The following is a 27,651-nucleotide window of genomic DNA, read 5'->3' on the forward strand; positions in this document are numbered from 1 at the left end:
CAACCAAATGTTCCATGCATTATTTTATACAACATAAGCATGTCAGTGATTTTTATTCGAGAATTTAGGGAGGTCTTATAGTGCTGAAGCCTATCACAGTAGATATGAATACTTTTAAAGTTATGCTCGCTGCATGGCAGGTAATAAAGAAAACCTTGTTGGATGCTTGCTAGTATTTTATTGTATACATTATAATGTGGGTTTCAGATAATTCTGCTGTATTCAAGGATAGGACGGACAAGCATGTTAAATAATTCTAGGTGACGGCTTCTTAAAATCTTTGGCAATTTTTAAGACAAATCCCAATATTTTAAGTCTATTAACATTCCAAGATCGCGTATGTTATATAGTTGCTCAATCTGGTTATAGTTTATAGAATAATTGTTTGGCTCATAAGTTTTATTTCGAGTAAAATAGACGTAGCAAAGTGACAATTTATTTATAATACACAAGTTGGTAAATCTATTTATATCTAACTGTAAATCAGTTACATTTGCATTGTTTTTGATAGGCTTCATTATATGTAGGTTATCTGCATTTGAAATATATATTTGAAGATGAAAAATATTTACTTACGTCGTTACTAAGCAAATTAAAAAAAAAATGGTTACAGCAAGTTATTTTTTTTTTATAATAACTGTAATTATAATTTTCTTAACACAGAGTATTCTCTTGACAATTTTATACTTGTCGTGAAAGTTGTGATAACGTTATGAACGAGTCGTCGCCTCTTATACGAAGTACTTTATGCAAATACAAGCAACGAACGAAAGACGATTCGACCTTTCTCCTTTAGCATAATACACGCTCTGGTTAGATTCATCAATCAATATTACTTACGCATAAACCTACTGAGCCTGAAGTATTTCTATAATTGAATATTGTATTTCTTTATTTAAATAAAAGTATAGAGATATTATTTTTGTCTGCAAAATAATGTTCCGTTATAATTATTTAAAATATTAATGCGACGGTTGATGGTAATTAAAAATCTAAAATTCTGTTTAGATAAAACCTGAACAAGAAGCGTTAGAACTTTGCTAAATGTATGGCGCAATTCTTTGCCCTTCATAACAAGTCACTGCTGGGAAACAAACTACTTTGTTTAATTATAAATTTTAGTTAATTGAAAAAGAGAATAAATCTAATGTTATTAGAAAGACAGGAGTAATCATTTGACCTTTTTTTATTTTTAAAGTTTAATATTCTGATAATTATATACCTACAAATACGGGGCAACAGTCATTTGAGCACTGTAATCCAAATAATTTTAATAAATAACTATATTTGAAGGTACTTTTGTAAACTTTGGACTTGGTTACTTATATTCGTTAGTCACAACGATTTCTTAGTTCGTATTGTGCATGTTATTTAGAATATAGAGTGTATATTAGTATAAGACGTCGCGAAGTCTTTAAAATGATGAAATACTCCATTTACTGCAAAACCTACCAGACGATCAATCAGAAAATAAATCTTGAAAGTGCAAATTTTGACAGTGATAACGATTTTGAGTTAAATGCTATTAGTTTAAGCTCTGATTGTGCTGAGTGAATATCAGGAGTACCAAGAGTATGTGTTACTGCTAGCGATATTGCAGCATGTTAGCAATACTAACAATCGTGATCATGGTGGTAGGATAGGAAACACTGGTTAATTGTACAGTATCGCCCATAAGCATGATCATGTTTACACCGCAAGAAATGGCACCATGTGGATCACACAGACGGAATCAACTCGAACTGGTAGGCGGCGAAATATCATTCGCAAAAATAAATTTCAAATGAGTCGGCGCCTAGACACACAAAACATCCCCGTCAAAGTCGGTTGACAAGATAAATTGCTTTGACGTCTAATGTTTAAAATAATTTAAAATTGCTTATGTTGTCACAAAACAGGCGAAAATATGACAATTGACGATTCATTTTTCTTACTAAAGTGAAATGCAGATTTCTTGAATATATTGCAAATGGTCTAAGATCCGAACTAGGGTTGACCTTCACCCATGTTGTTTGTAAAAAAACACTTTGTGGTTCTTGCAATGTAAATAAAATTCTTAAATGTAAAAATGGCTACTTAATATTATTTATTGAACATTATATAGTGATTAGTTCAAAGTATCATTTTTTTTATTTTAATAAATAATATTGTGAATAAAAGTACACGTAGTCATTTTACTGCCCGCCCGTCTTGTAGGTAGTAAAATTTTGCCGTAACCGTATAGTATTAATAAATGACCTAATGTTCTTCATGTATTCCCAAAAAACAGTCCATGAGTGTCAGATTCTGGAACCTTGGAGGTAATCAACATCACAAACTCTATAAGTTACTTATTGATAGAGATCTCGCAGCAATTATGCAGTCACTGAAGACTTTTACATAAAAATCAGTATTCTTACGGGCGAGTTGTAAAGCCTTAAGCTCAATTGTACCCTTGAGTGAAGTTGTTCTTCGTAAACCAAGTTTCGGAACACGGTGTCAAATTGTTAAATACTTTTAAAAACAGAAGTAATTTAGCATGTCAGCCGATCTTATGGTACGTTGTAGGCCACACCCATAAACACATAGCTTGTTTCTTTAAAAACATACATCCGTACGAACAGTGCGTTTAGTTAGAATGTTATTTTTTTAGTTATGATTGATTTACGTAAAATCTATTAACAATTAAATAGTTTGTTTTTTGAAGAAAACTATTCTATAATTAATTTGCCACGATTGTCAAACATTAACAGACAAAGCTAATATTTACCAAAATGGTAGTAAAACAAATAGCACAACAATCATCCCGGCGGGCAAAATACGAAATCTCTAAGTAATGCTTACTAATCTACGCAAACATTTGCGAATACCATATACAGTATCACACTTCTTGATTTATACTATTGACACACTTGTAATTTCTATTATATATACTCCATATAATGCGGATTATATATTACATTTTATAATATTTGAGTTATTAAGTTATTTGCATTTGTAATTTCGCCGTTTAGAAATTTCCCCATACATACAGACAGATAGACTACATTTACTACTATATAAAGTAAAAGTAACAGCCTGTAAATGTCCCACTGCTGGGCTAAGGCCTCCTCTCCCTATTTGAGGAGAAGATTTGGAGCTTATTCCACCACGCTGCTCCAATGCGGGTTGGTGGAATACACATGTGGCAGAATTTCGATGAAATTAGACACATGCAGGTTTCCTCACGATGTTTTCCTTCACCGAAAAGCACGAGATGAATTATAAACAGAAATTGAGCACATGAAAATTCAGAGGTGCTTGCCCGGGTTTGAACCCACGTTCATCGGTTAAGATTCACGCGTTCTTACCACTGGGCCATCTCGACTTCTGACAGACAAACACTTAAATTTTATTTATTTGCTTAGAAAACGAAGGTTAAATTATCGACGAAATAATCACTCTCAAATAATTTCATTCTATTTAATTCCAAGGCCAAATTCAAACAAGAAAGTCCGCGCAATTTAAATAATTAATAGAAAACTATAGAACATTCATATAATTATTTTGGTATTTGTATACTTTATTCACTCATGTACCTTTATTAACTTTAGAATTTAACTTTGAGATTTTAATCCTGACTAGCCCATTATACGGTAATGTGGCTTAGTTCCAAGCTCATGAGATTAAAGGTTTGTGCGGTTAGAGACCTTAATTCGATCTTCGACCAAGAACGCATGCAGAGCAAAGTAATCACGTAAAGACAAATGTCGTATTTGAATCACACTTTACACTGTTACATAAGTAATGTCAAAACAATCAGTTACTTTTTAAACACGTCTATGAGTTTTCAACGTATATAAAACAACCTTAAGCGCCGACACGACACTATTCAGCATAATCTCTATTGTAAGACCCAATATTTAAATTTGCAATAGCAGTGGTTTGGTAGTCAGTGGGTAAGAAATATACATAACCCGGTCCCACCAAATGGAGCTGGCTATCTTTCTAAAGGTTTCCACTGCGTGAAAAAAAATATGAAATGTAATGTGAAGAATATGTGGATCTTTGTTAAGCCAGGCTAAGCAACATTGAATTTAATGTGTTTCTAATTCATCTCGTGCTCGTCAGTGAAAGAAAACATCGTGAGGAAATTCGAAATGTAGAGGAATTTCTGCCTCATATGTACCAACCCACATTGAAGCAGCGTGGGAGAATAAGCTCCAAACTTTCTCCATAAAAGATGAGAAATCCTAACAGGACATTTACAGGCTGTTATTTTACTGCTACTTATATTTAATAATTCCGGGGCATAAGCAGCTTAATCATCCGTATTTTGGTGGGAAACTGTACCACCAGTAAAATTCCTACTGAAAATTAAAACAGCACTGACTCCTTTATTGTGAATAACAATGATCATTTAGTTTCATTAAAGTTAATACTTGGCCCCATGTACTTAATAACAGTGACTAATAAAAAAACTTCTTAAGTTTATAAATTTTTAATTATTGATGATTTCCGTCTGACTTTCTGCGGCTACGGCATCCATTTTCAATGTTGACTAATCAAAAGAGTAGGAGACAATATGGTGCAAAAACGTGTGCACAAATACCAGGGGACGGCATAGGATGGCAATCTGATACGACTGGAGAGAAGCGAGGTACAGGACTGACTCCTTTATTAGTAATATAGTAGTAGTTTTACTTTTACATAAGAGTGTAATGCTGCTAAATTCTTAATACCAAGCTGCAAATGAGAATTTATAATTGTTTTTATCTTTATTTGAAACTAGGGCTTCGTGATTGGTCAGCCTTAAATGTAGACCTGCGAGCAATTGAAATACTGTACATTGTCAGAAATAATAGTATAAATAGGTATTTTAGGTGTACTCATTACACTGGATCTATATAAAATAGAAGAATTTGTGACCTAACAAAAAATAACTTATATGTCACACATATATATTATAAAAGCTCTTACATTGGTTCCTGACCTATTTCTGTATACCTCAACTTTATTTGTGTCTAAGTCCGGTTAAGATTAGTTCTAGACTGTTTAAATTTCAAACAAACTTCGTGAAAGCATTTAAACTTCGAAACAAACCTCAAGGGAATTTACGGCTCGTATGATAATGTGGAAACTTAAGGATAACATACTTATTTAACTTCTGGTATCGTCTGTTTAACCGAGATACATTATTTTATGTCTTCATATAATGGAAAATATTGATGGAGGACGATGATATCGTTGAGTCGAAGTTACTGAAATAATAGTATGAATTTAAGAGAGTACTAGCTAATCGTTCCTGCTTCGCATGGTTAAATAAGAAGAAGAATGTATTTTGGATACGATTTGCGTATAATTCGTACGTCGGGGAAGGAGTAGCTGTGGCTAATTTCAATTCAAATGGGCAGGTAGTTTAAGAAATCTCCTGGTGAGAGGTATTTCGCTTATATATATAGATGTGTGATTTTTTTAATTGTTTGTACAATCAATGGCATGCAATAATAATTAATATCGGACCATCTGTTTATATGCCGCTATTCATTATTTTAGCTTATGTTGGCAGAAGTTGCAAAGTAAACATATAAATCACACTAATAAAACTATAAAAACTATATTTTTTAAGTATACTTTATGAAGCAGAAATAAAAAAGAAGAGGTTTTTCTTAGTATAAAGTCTCCAGAGCAGTCGTACACTCTAAATATTGAATGTGTTCCATATGAGAATGAGCTATTATCGCTTGAAGTCATATTATACGACAGTATTATATTAATTAATTAAAATAATCTGAACATCCATATATATATATTATAGAATAGGAAGGCCCTTGTGCCTGTAGTTACACTGGCTCACTCACCCTTCAAAACTTGTTCCGGACACAACAATACCAAGTACTGCTGTTTTGCGGTAGAATATCTGATGAGTGGGTGGTACCTATCCAGACGAGCATGCACAAAGCTCTACCACCAGTAAATTCCTTTCAGTTAAAAACTTATAAAACGATATGATAAATGTCAATGTTATCTAACGGCTTCACTTATTAACTTTGCTTAGTTAAACACAAATTTATCTTTTCAACAAGACAATATTTTGTTCAAACTGATAAGCTTCACATACAAATAATTATTAAAATCTATAAATTTAGGTTGAATCTGTGTTTTAAGGCTATAAAGTTCACCACATAAAACTTTAACGAGTGCTTTGGTTCAATAAATCAAACAGAATTATAATAATTATCATTTTGTACAAATACCTACTAATCCGGACTTAATCTTATAAATGCGAAACAGTATTTGATCGTTTGTCCTTTATTTATTTTTGTCACGAAGAAACGGATTAATGTCTTTTATTTGCTCAGAGAAAGAGTACATTTTTGATCCGGTAAAATTATGGTTAATATATTCATATTATTAATATTTCGAAATGAAAAAGAACAATAAATTTAACAGTATATATCACATTAACAATATATTATAACGTAAAATTTACCTATAAACAAAATACTTCGTTATTATTATATAATGTATCACAGCTAGAAATTAAAAAAATCAAGCTACTTCATGATATTTTAAAATTTCTTGATGGTCATCAAATTTGATAGTAGATTTTCTTCATAAAAATCATGCAATATATTAACATACTATTGAACCGGAAAAAAAAACAAATCTTTCCTCTTTATATATAATATATTCTCTTTATTCGAAAACACACAAAAACGAAACAAACACACGTGTAATACTAAATTATCTGTATTATAAATGTATTTGGGAAAACTTAATTCATTAATAACACTGCGATGTATATTAAATGAAAGAGTTTTTAACTTCTAAGTCTGCAGAACCATATTTCTTAATTAATTATAATTAGCCTAGTACCGAATACCATGTAATTGTAATTACTATATATGTATATAGTTTTCTCAATAAAATATTTTATATGAAAATTATAATATTAGTATGATTTTGAATTTAAATAACATAATAATTATCGTCTTGAAAGTTCAAAAGTCTTTTATTACATTAGATACAATTAATACGTAAGTTATTGTATACGTTTAATTTTAGAATAGTTCAAGTCGAGTATAAATACTTCTCCGTCGACTAAACCAATCTCTGAATAACACGATAACGGTCAACAAATTTAATTGAATCCATTCGTTTACAGTCCGTTATTGGCTGTCCACAGAATTTCATTTCGAGATTGAATATTATTGAACGTTGAGCTGTGGTCAGTCACGAAGATTCCTCCTGAAATATTTTACTACTACTGTCATTGAAATACAAATATTTTTGTTGGGTACAAAAATCTTTTCGAATTACGATGCCAGTAAAACGATAAACGTTCATTGGAATTCTTAATAAAAAGGCTGAATATAAATAGAATGGTGTATTTATGGTATTATCAGGCTGGAAAAAAATCAAAACCACCCGTTTATTTTTAAAATGACTATATTTTCAAAACGTTGGTATTTCTAAATAATGATCGGACACTGCTATATTATCATAAATATATTATCATTAACATACGCGCCCTAATATCTTATTTGAAAGCAAATGTAGAACACAAAAGTTGATCGATTACAAAGGCAGCCAAGATTATGTAAGTAAACATAAACAATAGATAATACGTGATCTGAATGGAAATATGTTTAAGCTTATCCACACTTTCATAAAATACGCTATTTTCTGCTACGTAAATATTATATCCGCTTTTATGCTACTTTCCTAAACAAAATTTGTTATTATGGTTCTTAAAATTTACAACCGTATCCTGGAAGATATTAATTATTAAAGTAAAGAATATTATGAAGCTTACCATGTAAACATAATGTGCCATGTAGATGTTTGTGTTTCGTAAATTGTGTTTTAAACCCACAATTACATAATATTAAGATTATATAATAGAAGTCTATTTCATAAATCTGGAATTATATACCTGTTATATTAAATATATATATATATATATACTGCCTACTTGTCACAAGACAAACGGGGCAGTATATATTTTTATTTTTTCGAAGATTTTCAGTAGCAGCCCGGCGACTTCTGCTTTCAGCCAGTCTGAACGTTGGAAGTGTTTACACTCCCATACCTTGTAAAGCACGTAAAGCCGTTGGTCCTGCGCGTGATCTCTTTCTGGTCGTGTCGGATCAATGTTCCACTGGATTATAAGAATGCACATGTGTTTCCTATACACTTGTGCACTATAATATATACTGCGGAGTTGGCTAATATATTTTGAGATTACCCGCCGTGGCCGAAATCATTCAGGAGGACATAATATTTTGATAGCATCCTATCTCCAAATCTCCAATTTAAAACTATAATGTAATCAATCCAACGGGTGTAGGTTGTAATTTTCAATTTCTAGATCTAGTTTAATATTAACATAATATTGTGTATATACATATCTATTAATTTTAGAAAAGTATTTTTTTATTAATTAATGGTTATTTTCATATGGGTTTGAATTGCAGTTGGGGGTGCCGAAGAAATCCCGCCCAGGGCTGTGAGACTAAAACGCCGCAATACAATTTTCATAGTATAATAAATTTTCTACTTAATTGTTGTTGAAAAAATAAATATTAATTGGAAATGCGCTCAAGTGGTTTCAAATAGCTGGTATTGTTTTTAAAAAGATATTTTTTTCTCATTTTGCTACAGAATCGTATGACGTAAAAATGAATTTTGTCCCTCGTATAAAAACACATACAATTGGTTTTTCAGAGCAAACGAACAAAACGAATAGTTCGAGGCACTAGACTCGATCACTCACAAATTCTATTCAATGAATGCACGTGACACCGATGACAATGCATCAAATAATTTTGTATCCGTTCAATAAAATTTAAATGAAGAATTAAAATTATATTATTTTTTTCAGCCTTTTGCCGTCCACTGCTTGACGAAAGCCTCCCCCATAGAACGCCAACCATCCCGATCTTGGGCAGTCCGCATCCATCCCGAACCTGCCACCTTTTTTAAATTATCGGCCCATCTTGTCACAGGGCGTCCTACACTACGTTTGCCTAAGCGTGGTCTCCACTCTAACACGTGTCAGCTCCATCGGCCATCAATGCGCCTGGAGACATGACCAGCCCACTTCCACTTCAGCGAGCTAATTCTACGCGCGATGTCGGTGACTTTAGTTCTCTGAAACTCTTTACCAATGCATTGGAGGACGTCTTCAAGACGCTCGATTGGAACGGACGCGGCATTAATATAAATCGCCAACACATTACACATCTGCGATTTTCCGACGACATTCTCATCATGGCGGAGACTTTGCAGGATTTGGAAGAGATGCTAAACAGCCTGAGCGATTCTTCAAGACAAGTAGGTCTCGGGATGAACATAGAAAAGACCAAAATTATGGCAAACCGACATGTATCCCCGAGACCAGTGGTCATAAATGGCTCTCCACTTGAAGTTGTGCAGGAATATATCTACCTGGGCCAAACTATACAACTTGGCCGGCACAATTTTGAGAAGGAGGCTAAAAGAAGAATACGTTTGGCCTGGGCGGCATTCGGGAAGTTACGTCATATTTTTGAATCGTCGATCCCACAGTCGCTTAAGACCAGGGTCTTCAATCAGTGCGTCGTACCTGTAATAACTTACGGTGCCGAAACGTGGACACTTACCGTAGTACTGGTCCACAAATTTAGGGTCGCTCAGCGAGCAATGGAACGCGCGATGCTTGGGGTTTCTCTGGCAGATAGAATCCGAAATGAGGACATTCGCCAGAGAACTAAAATTATATTGCTATGTTATATTTTTTATTCGATAGGAATGTGTATTTTTTGCATTTTTATTTAGTTTGAATATTTGGAAAGGCCGAGGATTATCTGCTTTTTACAATACACAAAACCAGCTACTAATAAAGATTGATAGCAGAGATAAGTGCAAATTTTAAGTGTGTGTATAAAACAAAATATTAATATTTTTTATTTGATTTCGTATGATGAACCCAGTCTTAAGTTAAGCATTAAATATTGTATGTAAGCTGTATTATATTTGCAAGAGTTGGTTGATTAATTATATTCACAAATAATCTAAGGTTTTTTGTAAAACACTTACATATTCAATTTTATCTATAAATAAAAAAAAGTCGAGTTAGATCAATTTTAATGGCGTGCATCAGAATGACCGTACAAAATGATATGACTGCTTTAAAATATTACCAGAATTTAGTACTTATTTGGTACCTTAACATACATTTTTATTAGATCACTGAATCAAAAATATCGGAAAGATTCTCGTAAAATAATTTAGAAAGATATTCAAATACATAGAAAATACAAGAATTGAAATGTAAAAATAAAATAGAGGACAAATGACAAAAACTGTGAACTTGTGATTTATAATCAAAATTTTTTGTGATTTGTTTTAAAAAAGCATATAAAGGTTACCGGTCGATTTCTTTGTTTTGTGCGAATATTATTAATAATTCTTATTGTATGAATATTATTATTAAGAATGCCGCGACCCAGAAGATCTAATGTTTTCCAAAATCCGTAATGTAATATCGAACTCTACATTAATCACACCGCAACTGCATTACACAGTACAATAGTATACTGTACGAGTGCTGTGTACGTAATCCTATTAATATAAATGCTAAAGCGATTTTGTTTGTTTGATACGCTTTTACGTTTTAGCTACTCAACCGATAATTATGAAGAAGGCGAAGATGCGAACTAGACGATAACTAGGACATCGTACACCACGCGAATGTTAATTTTTAAAAATAATATTTTCGGTCTGCGGCTTCGCCCGCGTATGAGGAAGGGGTTACCAGTATTAGGTGCCCTGGCCTTTTATCATCGTGTATGCAAAATTTCATGACTTTTGGTTGAGTAGTTTAGACAAAGTGAAACTAATTAAACTCACTTACTTAGGATAACTCCATGACTATCTATTTTTTTAAAGAATAGGAAGGCGGACGAGCATATGAACCACTTGATGGTAAGTGGTCACCAACGCCCTTAGACATTGGCATTGTAAGAAATGTCAACCATCGCTTACATATCCAATGCGCCACCAACCTTGGGAACTAAGATTTTATGTCCCTTGTGCCTGTAATTACACTGGCTCACTCACCCTTCAAACCGGAACACAACAATACCAAGTACTGCTGTTTTGCGGTAGAATATCTGATGAGTGGGTGGTACCTACCCAGACGAGCTTGCACAAAGCCCTACCACCAGTGAACAAAGCCCTACCACCAGTAAATTTGTCTATTTATTTATTTATTAATTTTTACTTGTAATCAACAGCGTTACAGAAATGGTTGTACAGTTATTACTCATTACTAAAGTAAGTCCAGAAAACATTACAATTTTATAATACGAAGCTTGAGAAAAAAATAAAAGTAAAGACATAGTATTAGTACCTATGCGCGCGCGCACGTTTGTGTGTGTGTGTATGTGTGTGCGTGTGTGTGTGTGTGTGTGTGGTTATTCGCTTTATTTTTTACGATCTATGAAAACTGCAATGGAATAATCATTCATGATTAGCAAATTACTCTAAAACAGATGCCGATGATGGCTTTGCGTCGCTTGCTTTGTCATTAGGGAATATTTACCTTAGAAAAATATTATAGTCGGATTAAGCCAACTTTGAAAGATCGATGGTGTAAAAAAACCAAGCAGTTCGTTTATGTAACTACAGAGCTAATTTACTGTGTTTTAAAGAGTATTAACTGAAACAAACATGTTCGACGTGACCGGTGATTTATTAAGACGCAGGGAGGATGCTTATTATAACAATAATAATTTATATCGCACAAAAGAAGTTCACAATTGTGCCAACGTTTATGTTTTTAGTAATCAATTATATGTGCCTAATAGAAAACTAAAATGGCATTGACTATGTTCAAACTCATTTTTAATGGCTTAACATGAATTATTCATTTCAAATTGATGATTTTAGAATATGTTATATTTTTACACTCTTTTTATCTTTGAATATATATTTTAACTAATTCTCACTAACCAGAAATCAATCGCTATCACACAGTAGCTGTTGTTGCGAAAATAAAAACATGCACTAGCACGTAAATGTGGTTGCAAACCACAAAATATAATCACAATGTCCAATATAATTTGAATTAATTTATATTTCAATACAATAAGTAGTAAATAATAAATAAATAAAACAAATTAAATATGTATTGCTTATTATTATAATAATATATAGCTACGAAATATTTATGTGTCACGCACAATTAAATAAATAGAGAACAGCGGTGGAGTGTGCCTGACGTTATGAGAGACCTTCATCCCGTTGGCCGTCATGGCATAAGAGTTAGTCTCTTCTAACTCTTTTTAACCAATCGATGTTTTCATTCACCAAAAATATTAAGAGCACATGTTTGAAAGCATTTAATATTACAACTAGAATGTATTATCTCAGCATATACTAAGCTCGATGTTGAGAAAGAAACGTCAAAAATGATGTTCACAATGATTTATTTGTATGACATCTATGTCATAGAAATAAAATTTACTACTAATATCTTATTGGTAAATTTTATTGATAGTTAAAATATAGCATTAAGGAATTCGAATAATTTTATTATTTTTATTACAAATTAAGTAATTGCAAAATGGCTTACCGCAAAAGTGGAATATACCTATTACTATACATATTGCTTTATATATATGTTTAAATAATACAGTGATTTTAATCAGTCAAAGTATTTCCACGTCAAAACTTACTTCCATGTCGCTCGCTTTCGACGGTAACCAAATTATTTTTTCTCGTACGGATGAATCCAAATACTAGACATAAAAAGAAACTAATTATTCCTAGTTTTTATCTTGTGGGTGGTCAAATAAAAATTGAACAGCTAAATAAACTATAGCTTATCATTACGAATAAACCATTAAACTTAAAGGTGTTATCTGCATCAGAACATTTTTGAGAAAGACAAATGGATTTAGCAATTATGCAATATTCTCTTTAATAATGTCTCTTCTGATGTCAGCGGCCAATTTCAAAGACTTCGTCTGCGTAATATCTGACTAACTGATGACTCTCATAGTCTGACGTGAAATAATCCGATACGACCGGGGGGGCGATCAGGCCGACGGCTTTGCTAGCAAGCTATGCAATCCATGCAATTAATTTAAAGCGTGATGAATAAATATATACTGTTATATATGAAAAGATTAAGCGAATTACAAAATTGAATTAATTAAAAAAAAGTGTCCGGAATTACAACATTCACTGAAATCGTTACTTCAATGTCTCAGAATGTATTTTGGTTATTCATTCAGTTCTTCCCGCATACTGCATGCACGAATAAGTAAATAATGTTTTTAAATATCATATTATTTTATTATAATATATGTAAATACTCATAGCTGTTTTATTATCGAGCGTATTCTTGATCATGGCTCGATGATATTTTTAATTATCATGTTTGTTTATTATGATGTGCAATAAATACTCACTGCTATTTTATTATGAATACCATAATAATATATTTAGGAAAAAAGTTAATCGTCGATCTATAAACAGCGTTTATCAATGTTTGGGGCGCACTCAACGCCCGGCGAATCCACACCCCCTCCTCTCACCGTTCCTGTGGGAGAAACGCGTAATGCGTTTCTCTAGTGCGAAAAAAAAACGGCATGCCTTTCGTTGTTTTGTGTCGTCTGAATTACTGCGCTACGTGCAAAATGAATTAGAAACAAAATTATTTATGAAACGCTAGATGTGGAACCGCTAGGTTTTACTGAGCTATAGTGACTACTTTTACTAAGTATACTAGTCTTATAAACATTAAAATTTAAAAAAGATTATGTTCCTTCCACATAATGTTATTTCAAGTAAAAAAGTTCGCTGAGTTCCCTAATAAAAATATTTTTGAATTTTGAGAAATTATATCAATGAGAATGTAATTTTCCAATTAGGTATATTTTGTATCAGGAGTTTTATATTTTATAAAAAAAAACTAAGCAATTAAAAGTATAGCACTTAAAAATATTTAAATTTTGACTATATCTTCACCAATAATAATTAACTGTAACTACAGCTTACTGGTACATTGTTAACAAGTAACTGTTATTCCTTTTCTTTTGATTTCGCCTTACGTATTTTCTACGCTAATTTTCACTAGCAATAAAAATCAACAAGAGCGATGTCAAGAGGATTGTTATAGAAAAGAATATTAGAAAATGTAATACTGGAAATTGAATTAGAACAATAATGGAAATACATTAAAATATTTACAAAAAAAAACCAGTCAAGACAATTTACAATTATAAGTATAATTTTATAATATCAATGTTAAGTATATGATCATGCCCACGGCCAAATATACAAAGCAGAATTTTTATTACAAGACCTTTGTTAACAAATGTGTACCAACGAAACAAAGGCTTCAGCATAAGCTTATATTTTTTTTAATATGAATACAATCTTATGAAAAACTTTATAATCTTGAATCAATGATACAATTAAAAATTTTAATAGTATTATAGGTTTAGTAAATAAATAAAAATATGGCTGTCACGAGATGTTCTAAGGTTGTGAAACATTGATATTGACGGTCAGTGAAATAAAGGTAAAAAGCCGAGATGGCCCAGTGATAAAAAAGCGTGAATCTTAACCGATGATCGCGTGTTCAAACCCGGGCAAGCACGAGTGAATTTTCATGTGCTGAATTTGTTATTATAATTCATCTCGTGCTTGATGGTGAAGGAAAACATCATGAGAAACCTACATGTGTCGAATTTCACTGAAATTCTGCCACATGTGTATTCCATCAACCCGCATTGGAGCGGCGTGGTATAAGCTTCTTACCTCCTCAAAAAGGGAGAGGAGTCCTTAGTCCATCAGTGGAACATTCACAGGCATTTACTGTACTGTACTGAAATAATAAATATTTAAATATGGGGTATATATGTGGGAGTTTAAGTATAGTAAAATAAACAAGATAGACGGAAATGACTACATACATACACTTAAAAGAACTTTAGAAGCGTTTCACACTGAGTCAGAATTATCATGACAGCGTCTAGCTTATATACTCTCCAACTTCTACACATGAGTAACCAGACAAATATTAAGGAATTGAGTCCGTTCCAGTTTAAGAAAGTGTCATGCCGTTTGCCGTCACGACATACGAGTCAGTCAGTGTTAGCCAATAGATGACCGCAAAGGCCAATAGATGTTACATGTCAATAAGATAAGTTTGACTTCTTCTTAACTATATTAATCATATGAATGAATACGCTCGGTTACTATATCCAAAAAACCATTACCATTGTTTATGCGTACAAAATTGCAGCAATAATATCTGGCATCATTTACCCTACTATCCATTATTCGAAGCCTTCTAATCCTATGTAAGTAGCAAGCCAATGAAAGCTTCTGAATTACGCTTTGTTGTCTACAAATTCTGTATGTCTATTATTCTATTCATAATACGAATAGTTTCACAATACATCGTAGTATCCTAATAATGATCATTACTCATCCGTGAAATGTACCGACTTATGGTGGTTGATATACTATTTTTATGTGCGCAATATTGAAATATTATATTATGGTCAATCTCACATACTGACCGACATTTCACGACCGTTTTCTGTCTGAGTTTCGAGAAGGTTCTTAAAGAATAGCCCTACTGGTGACAATTTATGTACTTCAACATATTTAAAATGATCTTTGAGAAATAGCACAACGTCAGTTAGAAAATTCCGCGTAAAAAGTAAATGCAAACAATATGTCTAAATACGGAGAGAACAATGGATTGTTTGACCTTCATTATCTTTATTGTAATTTTCGTAAAACATATTCTTTATGAAGTTGACAATAATTATTATAATTTCATTTCGTCTTTCAATTACGTTTTGCTGCATAACGTTATCTTTAACATCTGTGCACCTGGATTTATACAAAACCTATATTTATAAATATTTTTTATCGACTAAACTCTTTATGATGAGCTTGAGTGATTCCAAAAAAATACATCGGCGTTCGTTTGAAAAATGGGAAAAAGAACAAGGATCAAATAAATTCCTTTTTTCAGTAACTTTTTCTGCGAGGGATTTATAAAATTAAGTACTATTTATTATTTCAGATTCTTATTTACATACATTTTTTTTGTTAATTTACATTTGTTGTAAACAAATGCGTGCGGTGGGACAAGATATCACCCGAAAAACCCGCACGAAGCACCACTACTGATTTATCATATGGTTAATATGTGCTTATAATTTATCTCGTGCTCGGCAATGTAGGAAAACAAGGGAGGAAATCTGCGCATTTGGATAAAAATCTGCCACAAGAGTCTAGCCTCAGCACAGCAGTGGGGATTTACATGCTCTTTCTTACTTTGACTCTTTAAATTGCTTTTGTTGTTTATAATTATGTAAAACTTCATTGTTTTAGATCTACAACACAGAGCAATACAAGTCAACAGTTTGTTTAAGCCAAAAAGTTTAAGACACATTTTATAATAATAAATCTGTTTAGATTATTTAAAACAAGTCAAATTTAAATTTAACATGCCAGCAGTGCTATTCTGTAAGAACACATTTCGATCTCACTTGTGAAATTTTATAAACCGGCCTATGGTAAGGTACGATGTACGGCGTATGGCATATGGTGAGTTTCTAGGCTTTTATTTTTAAACAGAATAGCTCACTGAAGTTAAACGTTTTTGCATCGAAAATGTTTCATTTTGAAGCTTCACATACGATGTACAAACGTTCGAGTGCAATTTTACTTTTATCGCATCCGCAGAACTTTCCTTTCGTTTTATTGATTGATTAATGAAATTCATTTACGAGTAGACATCTATACAAAATATTAAAAAAAAATTGTGAATGTCTGTGATTTCAAAATACCTGCCTCTTTTAGAGTTAACGTAGCTGTTTGTGAGTTACCAAAACAATCATTTTTTTTATTTTTGTATGTCCGGGCTAATATTTGATACGGTTAAAAATTACAAATTGGAATAACTGAACTATTATAAGTATTTCAAGCTTAGTCTTTATTTCATCAAAAGTGAGTGGTCGAGTCTATCAAAATTTATAAAAACGTACGTATTTTTGTTGTATACAGTACGTTGCGGCCATTAGCCCATATATGAAGTGTGCTAAATACGTCAATTTCTGAATCTCGGTGTCAAGATTTTCTGGAGTAGTGACCTTTTGCCCATACATAATAGCACTCTGTCATGGTTCAGTCGTCGTTTCGTCTGATTGTTTTGAGTTTTTTTCATTAATTTCAATATTAATTTGATTATAGTAAATACCTTGCGACTTTAGGTTGAAATTTTAACTTTATTTATACTTTAAATATATTAGAAGTGGGCAAGTATACGTAGCATGTACAAGTGTAAGTCATGCCAAAGATATCGTTGTGTTAGAAATGGACATACTACAGGTGTAGTATATATAGTACATATTTTTTTTTATAGAATAGGAAGGTGGACGAGCATATGGGCCACTTGATGGTAAGTGGTCACCAAACCCCCTTAGACATTGGCATTGTAAGAAATGTCAACCATCGCTTATAGCCAATGCGCCACCATCCTTGGGAACTAAGATTTTATAATTTAATAAGAAAGCATCACCATCATTCAGTATTTTCTTTAATTACTAGAATTATAACAATCGCAGTAATATCATTAATACGAAAGATTGTGTGCGTTGTGAATATTAGTTATTTTTCACGCTTTATCACAGCAGAAAATTAACATATTTTGATATTTTTATCCAGTTTTACTGGATTTTCGATAATGGCACGGGCGGAGCTATGGGTCAAGCGCTAGTTGTATAATATTATGTTAACTGTATGAAAATTCTTAAGAAAAAAATAATAATTAACACAAAAACATAACTCAAAGTTTGCACAAAAATACTAACTGATCTAGCGATGTGGATAAAAGATAAGATCCTGACCCCTTGGGCTATTGTTGTCTCCTCTCACTCACACACACCTAGCAACCTCTTTTTGCTTAATTGAAAGAGTAAATAGCAATATAACTAATTATTTGAAACGGCTATAGTATATTTATATTAAAGAAGCAAAATTATTCAGTAAGAAAAATAAATGAAAATACTTAGATAATTCAATTATAAATTAGAGAAACATTACAACTGTAAAATAAAGATGATGTTAACAATAATTACAATTAAACGGCTTTTTTTTCACAGACAAAACATTTTTAACAAATTGTTAATTTCAAAACGGTGTCGTCGGTGTTGTTTTGATATTCGAAAATTGACACATTTTAAGGTTCTTATCCCTATGATGGACAAACATATCATTTATCTTCCTATCAAATTTCGTCATGGTTAAGAATATGTAATTACACAATTTTATAATGAATATACAGTTTACACTTTTTACAAAAACAAAGTTATACAATATAATAATAAGAATTAAAATAATAAATATTTAAATATGTAATAAGACAACTTATAAAATATATCAATAATAATAAATTGATATAAATTCCTTATATATATAACCGTAGAGTTGTAAAAACATTTTATTTATTTGTCTTCACAGACATTAAAAAAGTATGTACACGTACATTAACAGCATTTTAAAACAACTCCTTTTTCTTTCTAGTGTTGCTACATGTCCCCGACCGTGACCGAAATCGTGGTGGTATAACCACACAAATGCTGGAATCCGAAAATGCAAATCCTGATAGCGGGCAGCAGCGCTATTAGTGAAAGATTTCCAGCCACTGCGGTCACCCGCCTGCCAAGCGTGACACAAATTCACGGCCCCCAATTCCCGGTAATCGCACTATTCCTGGCCACGGTACCGGCCATGGTAACGGTGCGATGGGGGGTGCTAAGATGCCCCGGGCTACGGCACACAACGACTACAACGGGTACCACAAACGACGACTGTTTCTGGCCACGTATAATGGACGCTCTCTGTGGCTGGACGAACATCGATAGAATTGGAAGGAGAGTTAAGTTACATCGTCGTATTATAGTCGTATTAATATAAATATATATATATGCTGGTAAACTTCCTCGAGGCTCAGGGATTATTTCTGATGAATTCATTTTTCCAGCAAAAGCCCCAAAGGATGTGGACCTGGCGAAGCCCCGATAACATAGCGATGAATGAGATCGACTTCATTTTATCCAAAAAGCGCCAAATATTCAGGGATGTCTCCGTTATCAACAAGGTAAACACTAGAAGTGATCACCGCCTGGTAAGAGGCACCCTGAATATTAACACTAAAATAGAACGATCGCGGTTAATGAAGTCGACGACGCCACCAATAGTCTGGTGCGTGTCATCCATGAGGTAGGCCAAAATTACTTTCGACAAAAGAGCAATAGACGTAAGTCGAAGCTCTCAGACGACACTCTGAAGGAGATGACGAGGAGACGAGAACAGCAGAACATAACGCCATCTGAGTGTCAGGCACTTAACAGGAAGGTTAAAAAACTAATAAGGCGTGACACAAGACGAGCGAATACCCGGAATATTGAAGATGCTATAGCACTCAATAGGGGCTCAAAGGTTCTTGCAAAGTCACATACCTCCTATTGTCACCTGACAAAACTCAGAACCATACAAGGCACAAACGTCACCCCAAAACCAGAGATTCTAGCTGAAGTCGAAAAGTACGATGGCGATTTATACTCATCACGAGTACCTCCACCTGAGTCCCACAGTGCGGATGACCCACGAGCCAGACTAACACGCCACCTATCAGACGATCTTCCCGACATCGATTTGGGCGAGATTAGGATTGCTCTCGGGCAACTTGAAAACAACAATACTCCAGGAGATGACGGAATTACCTCAGCGCTTCTCAAAGCAGGAGGCACACCAGTTCTGAGAGAGCTGGCTAACGTCTTTAAGTCCATCCTTCACAATGGTATAACACCGAAGACATGGACTAGAAGTGTGGTGGTGCTGTTTTTCAAGAAGGGCGACGAAGCTCTTCTGAAAAACTACCGCCCCATTTCACTTTTAAGCGATGTTTACAAATTGTTTTCCAGGGTAATCACGAATCGTCTTGCCCGAAAATTCGATGGCTTCCAACCCGTGGAACAGGCTGGGTTCCGAAAAGGCTTCAGTACCGTAGACCACATACACACACCAAGGCAAATAATACAGAAGACCGAGGAATATAATCAGCCTCTATGCCTAGCGTTTGTAGACTACAAAAAAGCCTTCGATACCATCGAGACCTGGGCTGTTCTGGAATCCATGCAGAGATGCCTAATTGACTGTCGGTATGTCCAGGTGGTGAAGTATTTGTACGAAGCCGCAACCATGACCGTTCAAGTACAAGATCAGAGCACAAGACCAATTCAATTGCATCGCGAGGTAAGACAGGGAGATGTAATCTCACCGAAACCCTTTACCAATGCATAGGAGGGAGTCTTCAAGACGCTCGATTGGAACGGACGCGGTATTAATATAAATGGCCAACACATTACATATCTGCGATTTGCCGACGACGTTGTCTCTGTAGTGTGTCTGTTGACTCTGCAGGATTTAAAAGAGATGCTAAACAGCCTGAGCGATTCTTCAAGACAAGTAGGTCTCGGGATGAACATTGAAAAGACCAAAATTATGGCAAATCGACATGTATCCCCGAGACCATTGGCCGTAAATGACTCTCCACTTGAAGTTGTGCAGGAATATATCTACCTGGGCCAAACTAAACAACTTGGCCGGCACAACTTTGAGAAGGAGGCTAAAAGAAGAATACGTTTGGGCTGGGCGGCATTCGAAAGGTCATATTTTTGAATCGTCGATCCCACAGTCGCTTAAGACCAGGGTCTTCAATCAGTGCGTCCTACCTGTAATGACCTACGGTGCCGAAACGTGGACACTTACCGTCGGACTGGTCCAAAAATTTAAGGTTGCTCAGCGAGCAATGGATCGCGCGATGCTTGGGGTTTCTCTGGCAGATAAAATCCGAAATTAGGACATTCGCCAGAGAACTAAACTCACCGACATCGCGCGTAGAATTAGCTCGCTGAAGTGGAAATGGGCTGGTCATGTCTCCAGGCGCATTGATGGCCGATGGAGCCGACACATGTTAGAGTGGAGACCACGCTTAGGCAAACGTAGTGTAGGACGCCCTGTGACAAGATGGACCGACGATTTAAAAAAGGTGGCAGGTTCGGGATGGATGCGGACTGCCCAATATCGGGATGGTTGGCGTTCTATGGGGGCTTTCGTCTAGCAGTGAACGGCAAAGGCTGAAAAAAAAAGTGACCATCACAATAGACATTGACACTATAATAATAATGTCTTCCAGACCGATTTCGACCACGGCGACCAATCTCAAGAGAAATAAGCCAACTACGCAGGAGATATTATAGTGCACAAGAGTGTGCGCAAACACAGATGCACTCTCTATTCCCTAACTCTTATAGTCCGACGGGACGGCAATCCGACGATCGGATAGAGTTCAGACGCAGGACCGACGGCTTTACGTGCTTTCCGAGGCATGAGAGTGAACACACTTCCAACTTCCAGACTCCGGGCTGCTACTGAGAATTTTCTGACATAAAAAACTCATTTACTTTTTATTGGCCCGATCTGGGTATTGAACCCAGGACCTCCGGGTCTTTGGCCTTACATTAAGCCACTAGACCACCGAGGCAGTCATCAAGGCAACATTGATACTATAAATAATATTAACCATCCCTTAATTACTACTAGGAACTAAACTGTCCCTTGTGCCTGTAGTTACACTGGCTAATTCACTCTTCAAACCAGAATACCAATGCTAAATATTACTGTTTGGCGGTAGAATAGAATACGAATGGAACATATGAAATTTTTGCACCGACTGCTTCGCTATCACATCGTTGGCCAGCACCAGAGTATTTTTTCTCGCCTGGGAATTCCAATTTTGATGTAACTCCTAAGATATTAATAAAAATAAGCACATAGTTTAATGTTCAAAGTTTGAACGGGCACCGCGGTCGCTCAATATTTATGAAGCGGCTTAAAGTTTTAAATGATAAAAATATATTAAAATTAATAACGTACTATTCAACTATTTCTACTTCACAAATAATAAAATATGTATGTAAATAATAGACTAAAGCATAGTACTGTTCGTTTTTTTTTTTTTTATATCGCCGGGAGGGCAAATGACTCTACTCCACCTGATGGTAAGTGGTAGTAGAGTCCAAACGCGACGACGGCCAGTACAGACGGGAAAAACGTTCTGCACTAGCCGCCTTCGCCTTGCCGGCCCGCAAGATGCCTCTTCACGCCTCGTTTGAAGGAACCCGCGTTGTAAGAGGAGGGGAATACGTGAGCTGGTAGGGAATTCCATTTTTTGGAAGTGCGACAAAGAAAGGAGTTGCCAAATTTCTTTGTTCGCGATGGAATTGATGTCACAGTTAGTCAGTTCCCGATATCTGTGCTTCGCTCAAACCGAGGCATTTTCTTACTTTTTGCGTTATTATACCAGTCCTAACTTCTAAACAAAAGGCCTATCATAATAATTTAAAGAGGAATTTACATGTGTATAATTAACCTTTATCATGAAACTATTTAATTGCATAAGAATTAATATCATCTTTCGATTCTACCCGTGTTAAACTAATTTGAACAAAAACAGTTTTTGTAATTTAACTATTATATAATAATATATAATAGTTAGATATAGAGCATTATGGCCTTTTTGTAGATAATAATGAGTACTATAAACATGTAAAACATTATTTTAGGTATCATTAATAGTTTTCCTTAAATACTTGTGATAAATAACGTAAATATTTAGATAAGAATTAATATCACGTTTATAAAAATGTCTCCGCAAATAATGTATTATTTTAGAACAAATTTGATTACAATAAAAAAGGTTATCGTGAGTCAACCTTAAATGATAGATTAACCGATTCTTCAACGCACGCAACTAAACCTCTCAACAGGAATAAATTTTTCCATTTTTGCAACATTATTCATTGATTCTTCGCTCTTATTAGTCGTAGCTTAATGTTATATGGCCTAAAACCTTCCTTAGGATCTTATTTAGGATAAGTCGGGGATTACCATTAACTGTACTACCTCAAATGGGTTAACCCATTAGAGGATAGACGGTTGTCAAATAATCATTTCGAATATTTCAAAAGCACTTTTTCATTCATACTAGTAATATCTAAGTGTGTTTCGTAGTTTATATTAGGTCCTTACATATGAAATACATAGCGTTCTGTCATACATCTTTGGTTAAGAATTTCAAATTCAAATTTATAAATTCATTTAGCTGATATATTTGAGTTTTGAAAACAGTCATTCATTTGTTTTTTCCTCATTATTTTTTTCTTCGACGTCGCTTATTACTGCACAATGGAAAACATGAAATATCGGTATATTTACTAGTACGAGTTCTACCGTGGCACCAGTGCTGCAGAAACAGCTCGAAAGATTAATGATGTGTACGGCGCTGGTGTCGCAAAAAAAGCACGGCACTTTTTTGGTTTCAACGTTTTCGTTCTGGAAATTTCGACCTTCAGAACCAACCCCGTGGACGGCCGAAGACCAAAGTGGAAAATGAATAATTAAAGGCTATTGTGGAAGCGGATCCATCACAAAGCACTTCAGAGATAGCTGCAGGCTTCGGGGTAAGTGATAGAACTGTATTAAAAGTAAAAAAACTTGAACTATGGGTACCTCATGAATTGAGTGAATCGAACTTGCAAACACGCGTCGACTGCTGTGTTACTTTGCTCAACCGACACAATAATGAAGGGATTTTAAATCAAATTATTACTTGTAATGAAAAGTGTATACTATACGATAATAGGAAGCGCTCGTCGCAATGACTGAACCCTGGCGACCCAGCCAAATGCCTTAAACGAAAATTGTCTCAGAAAAAGTTACTTGTGAGTGTTTGGTGGACTAGCGCCGGTGTCGTTCACTACAGCTTTCTAAAATCTGGCCAAACGATTATGGCAGATATCTATTGCCAGCAACTGCAAACCTTGAAGGAAGAACTAGCTAATATTCCAATTATAGCTAGCTACAATTGAAATGTCTGCGACATCCACCGTACTTCCTGGACCTTGCTCCAACAGATTGCCATTTTTTCCGGAATTCGGACAACTTCTTACAAGGAAAAAAATTCAACTCCAATGCGGCAGTCCAAACCGCCTTCAAAGAGTTTATTGATTCTCGCCCCCATGGTTTTTTAGTAAAGGGATCAATGAACTATCTATTCGATCTATATGCATAGATAACAACGGTGCATACTTTGATTAATTCAATATATTTTACAAAAAAAATTGACTTTATATTCCTCCCGTACAAAACGCTAATTTCATATGTAAGGACCTAATATATCCTAACTAATATTATAAAGGCGACAACGAGTTTGCTTGGTACGTTTTGACGTGTTAACTACTCAACCGACCACAATGAAACTTTACATAGACGTTGCCAAGGATATAGAAATGGAAACTAGTTTATAAAGTAATCATTACTTGCTTATAGAGCGTAGTATACACAATTGTACAGTTATAGGCCTACGCAAGTCAGAGTTCAGACATTCGATGTTAGATTGTATAGACGCCATCGTATGAATAATTTGGCGAGAGATTTGGCACCGCTCCTTGGAAATGATCCCAATTCCCGAATGAGCTCGCCTCTTTTACTGCCTCATATCTCATTAGGTTATCTTGGTATAGTATTGTATCTATTCAACTTATCACATATTTATGTTGTGGCTACATCTCTGGGAATTCTATGCATTTTGTATGAATGTATGCGATAGCTTCAATATATAATAAATATACCGCAGAATATTTATTACAGTATGGATAAGTTACCTCAAAAAAAGCGTTAGCTTAAAATACTAAACTGCAAAAGCAATATCGTCTGTGGTTTTTTAATCAAGTCAGAGTATCGAGACAAGCTTAGAGTCACGACTATTTGATAGATTAACACTTAGGGTACGAACGATAATATTAGCTAAGACAAACTGAAGCTTCGCAAATATGAAACATAAACATTAATCTATAATTTATGTCGATATAACGTTATTTATAACATATTAATATAACAAAATACACAGGAGCCTAGTGTTTGTTGGTTTTTAGATTGACAAATAATTACTATCACTAATCAAAACGACATAAGTTACTATAACTATAGCTAACAGTTGTTGGAATTATATGCTATATTGGCTAAAGAGCTGGCAAGCAATTAAAGTCCAGTGACGCTTAATTTTTGAGTTACAGCGCTGTGAATTTGTAAAAAAGGGGCTAAATATGAGGTAACATGCGCTGTGCATCACTGCGAGATGTAGTTTTGGAAAGGTAAAACAATTGTTAAGCTCTACTAAGTCATTTGCTCTTTGTTCTATTATGTCCATTCGATTCGTCATGACTGTTGAATACGAAAAAAAAATGCAGAAATTTTGCTTACTGATTTAAGCTGTAAAGACTTAGAACGATCGAGAACATTTAAAATCTGTTTTTGAAATTGTTTTTTTCGAATGTTTAATATCTGACAATTATTATTTGTATTGATGTTTTTTACCCAAAAATTTTTACTGTATTACGTATGCGTATTTTAATGTACTGCGTATGAGTCGTTTTTTTTATAAATATATTCAAATACCTGCCTCTGGAATGTCTGCTTCATTGATTTTCTTCGTTTGAATAATTAATGCAAATTATATACCATACCTTATTTTTAAACACTTTCTGAGACGCTGTAAGTTGACAACATACTGGCAGACCATTTTTCGGTGCTCTTTTACATTTCAATTCAGGTCTGCAAATTATACATTTTTGTAAATCATAAAAACATAACAGATTACTTCAAACAGATATGAGCACAATTTCAATGCACTTGACAATGCAGCGCTGTCGTGGCAGACGCAGATCTTATTTTTTCATATTGCTATAACAGACATAATAGTCTGTGATCAAACTTGTATTTGGCCATTCACAGTTATTGTGAGACGTTAAAATTAAGCAATTTATGTTTTATTTTTTTAATATAATGTTCTTGTTAAATTAAATATTAGCTCTCTGCAACATTCTTACCATTCTAGTAAATTAACAATGTACGCGCAATATAAATAAATTTATTGCAAATTTTACTTTTAGTGTTATGTATTTATTTAAAGAAGATCCGAAAAAAATGTTGTAAAATATATATTTTCAAATTTGGAATGTTTTAATAATAAGCGAGATGTGAATAGAGTTGCACGCTAGCAATCGTATTACTTATACGAAGATAATATTCGTTTCGTGCCAAACGAATATAACCGAATGTGGAATTGAATTCAACATTTTAGCACAACTCCTATTTCATTTAAGTAATGAAAATGTCGTTTTCAAATGAAATAACGTATTATTTTTAGTAACAATAAACTATTTTATTGAATTTTAAATATAAGTAGTAGATGAAATTAATTCATATTTTGTTCACTAGAAATTGCGATTCAATTAAAATAACTTTTTATTTTATTTAAGTATATTCATATATTACATTCAAATGAATAAATCTATAAACTGGTCATCAATAAAAATGTGGAAAACATAACATTCAGTTAATAAGAATAAACAACTTCAAAAAGTTTGAAACTAAAAGCCAGTTTTATAATATACAACTTGAGTTGTCTCGTCAGGAAACAGATTTTGTTGTTTTAGTTTGACATTAATACTACTTTTATAATTAATTATTTTTTTCAACTAGTAGCCAAAAAAAAATTTATAATTTACGATAAGTTTTCCAGTGAGTCTCGAGTTTGTTCTTACAAAAATACTCTACTGTTATCGACACATTTAAGTCAGTTGAATTAACCTAAGTTTAAATGGAGATTATCTTACTTTGTGTCGTTGGGAAACGCTCTTTCAAAGTTATCGAAGCGATAGCGCTAGCGGATAGATAAACCGTCAACAAAAGTTCCTCAGAAGCCGGACATGAATAGAGTAAACATTAACATCTTAATGATAATGATTTAATGATAATGTTGAATAAGGAGGTCAGACTGCATTTGCGGGCAGCGCCCTAGACGTCCTGGACGCCCCGAAAACCCGGACCACGGAGGCGGTGCCCCGAGGGGACGTAGTTCTGGCAGTATCGATAGATGTTGCGAACGCCCTCAATATTCTTCCTTTCGAGACTATTGGGGAGGCACTCCGACACCACGGGGTGCTTTCGTATCTCAGGAGGCTGTTGGGGGCATACCTCCAGGACCGGGTAGTCCTCTGGAAAGGGGGGCGATGGGCGCCTTGTCCGGCGTCGGGTAGGCTGTGGCGTTCCACAGGGGTCAGTTCTCGGCCCATTTCTGTGGAACGTTGGCTTCGACTGGCTCCTGCGGGTATCAGTCCTTCCTAGAATGGGGATGTTGTGCTATGCGGACGACACTCTCATCACGGCGACAGGGCGGAATTTTCAGGAGGCGGTTCGCCTGGCCGAAGTCGGTACGTCGCTCACAGTGAGGGTGATACGCGGATATCGTACGGTGTCTTGGACGGCGGCAACACTTCTCGCGGGCGATCCGCCTTGGGAGCTCCAGGCGGAGGTGCTCTCGGAAGTGTACCGGTTCCGGGCGGAAGTGAGGTCACGTGGTTACCGTCCAAGGTTGGAGGAGGTGCTGCGAATCAATACACTCGCCCAGCAAGCCCTGATTCGCAGGTGGGAGGAGGATCTGAGGTTCCCATCAGCAGGCCTAGCGACAGTGGAGGCGGTCCGTTC

The sequence above is a fragment of the Nymphalis io genome, chromosome Z (genome assembly GCF_905147045.1).
Source record: "Nymphalis io chromosome Z, ilAglIoxx1.1, whole genome shotgun sequence".
Taxonomy (NCBI): Eukaryota; Metazoa; Arthropoda; class Insecta; order Lepidoptera; family Nymphalidae; genus Nymphalis; species Nymphalis io.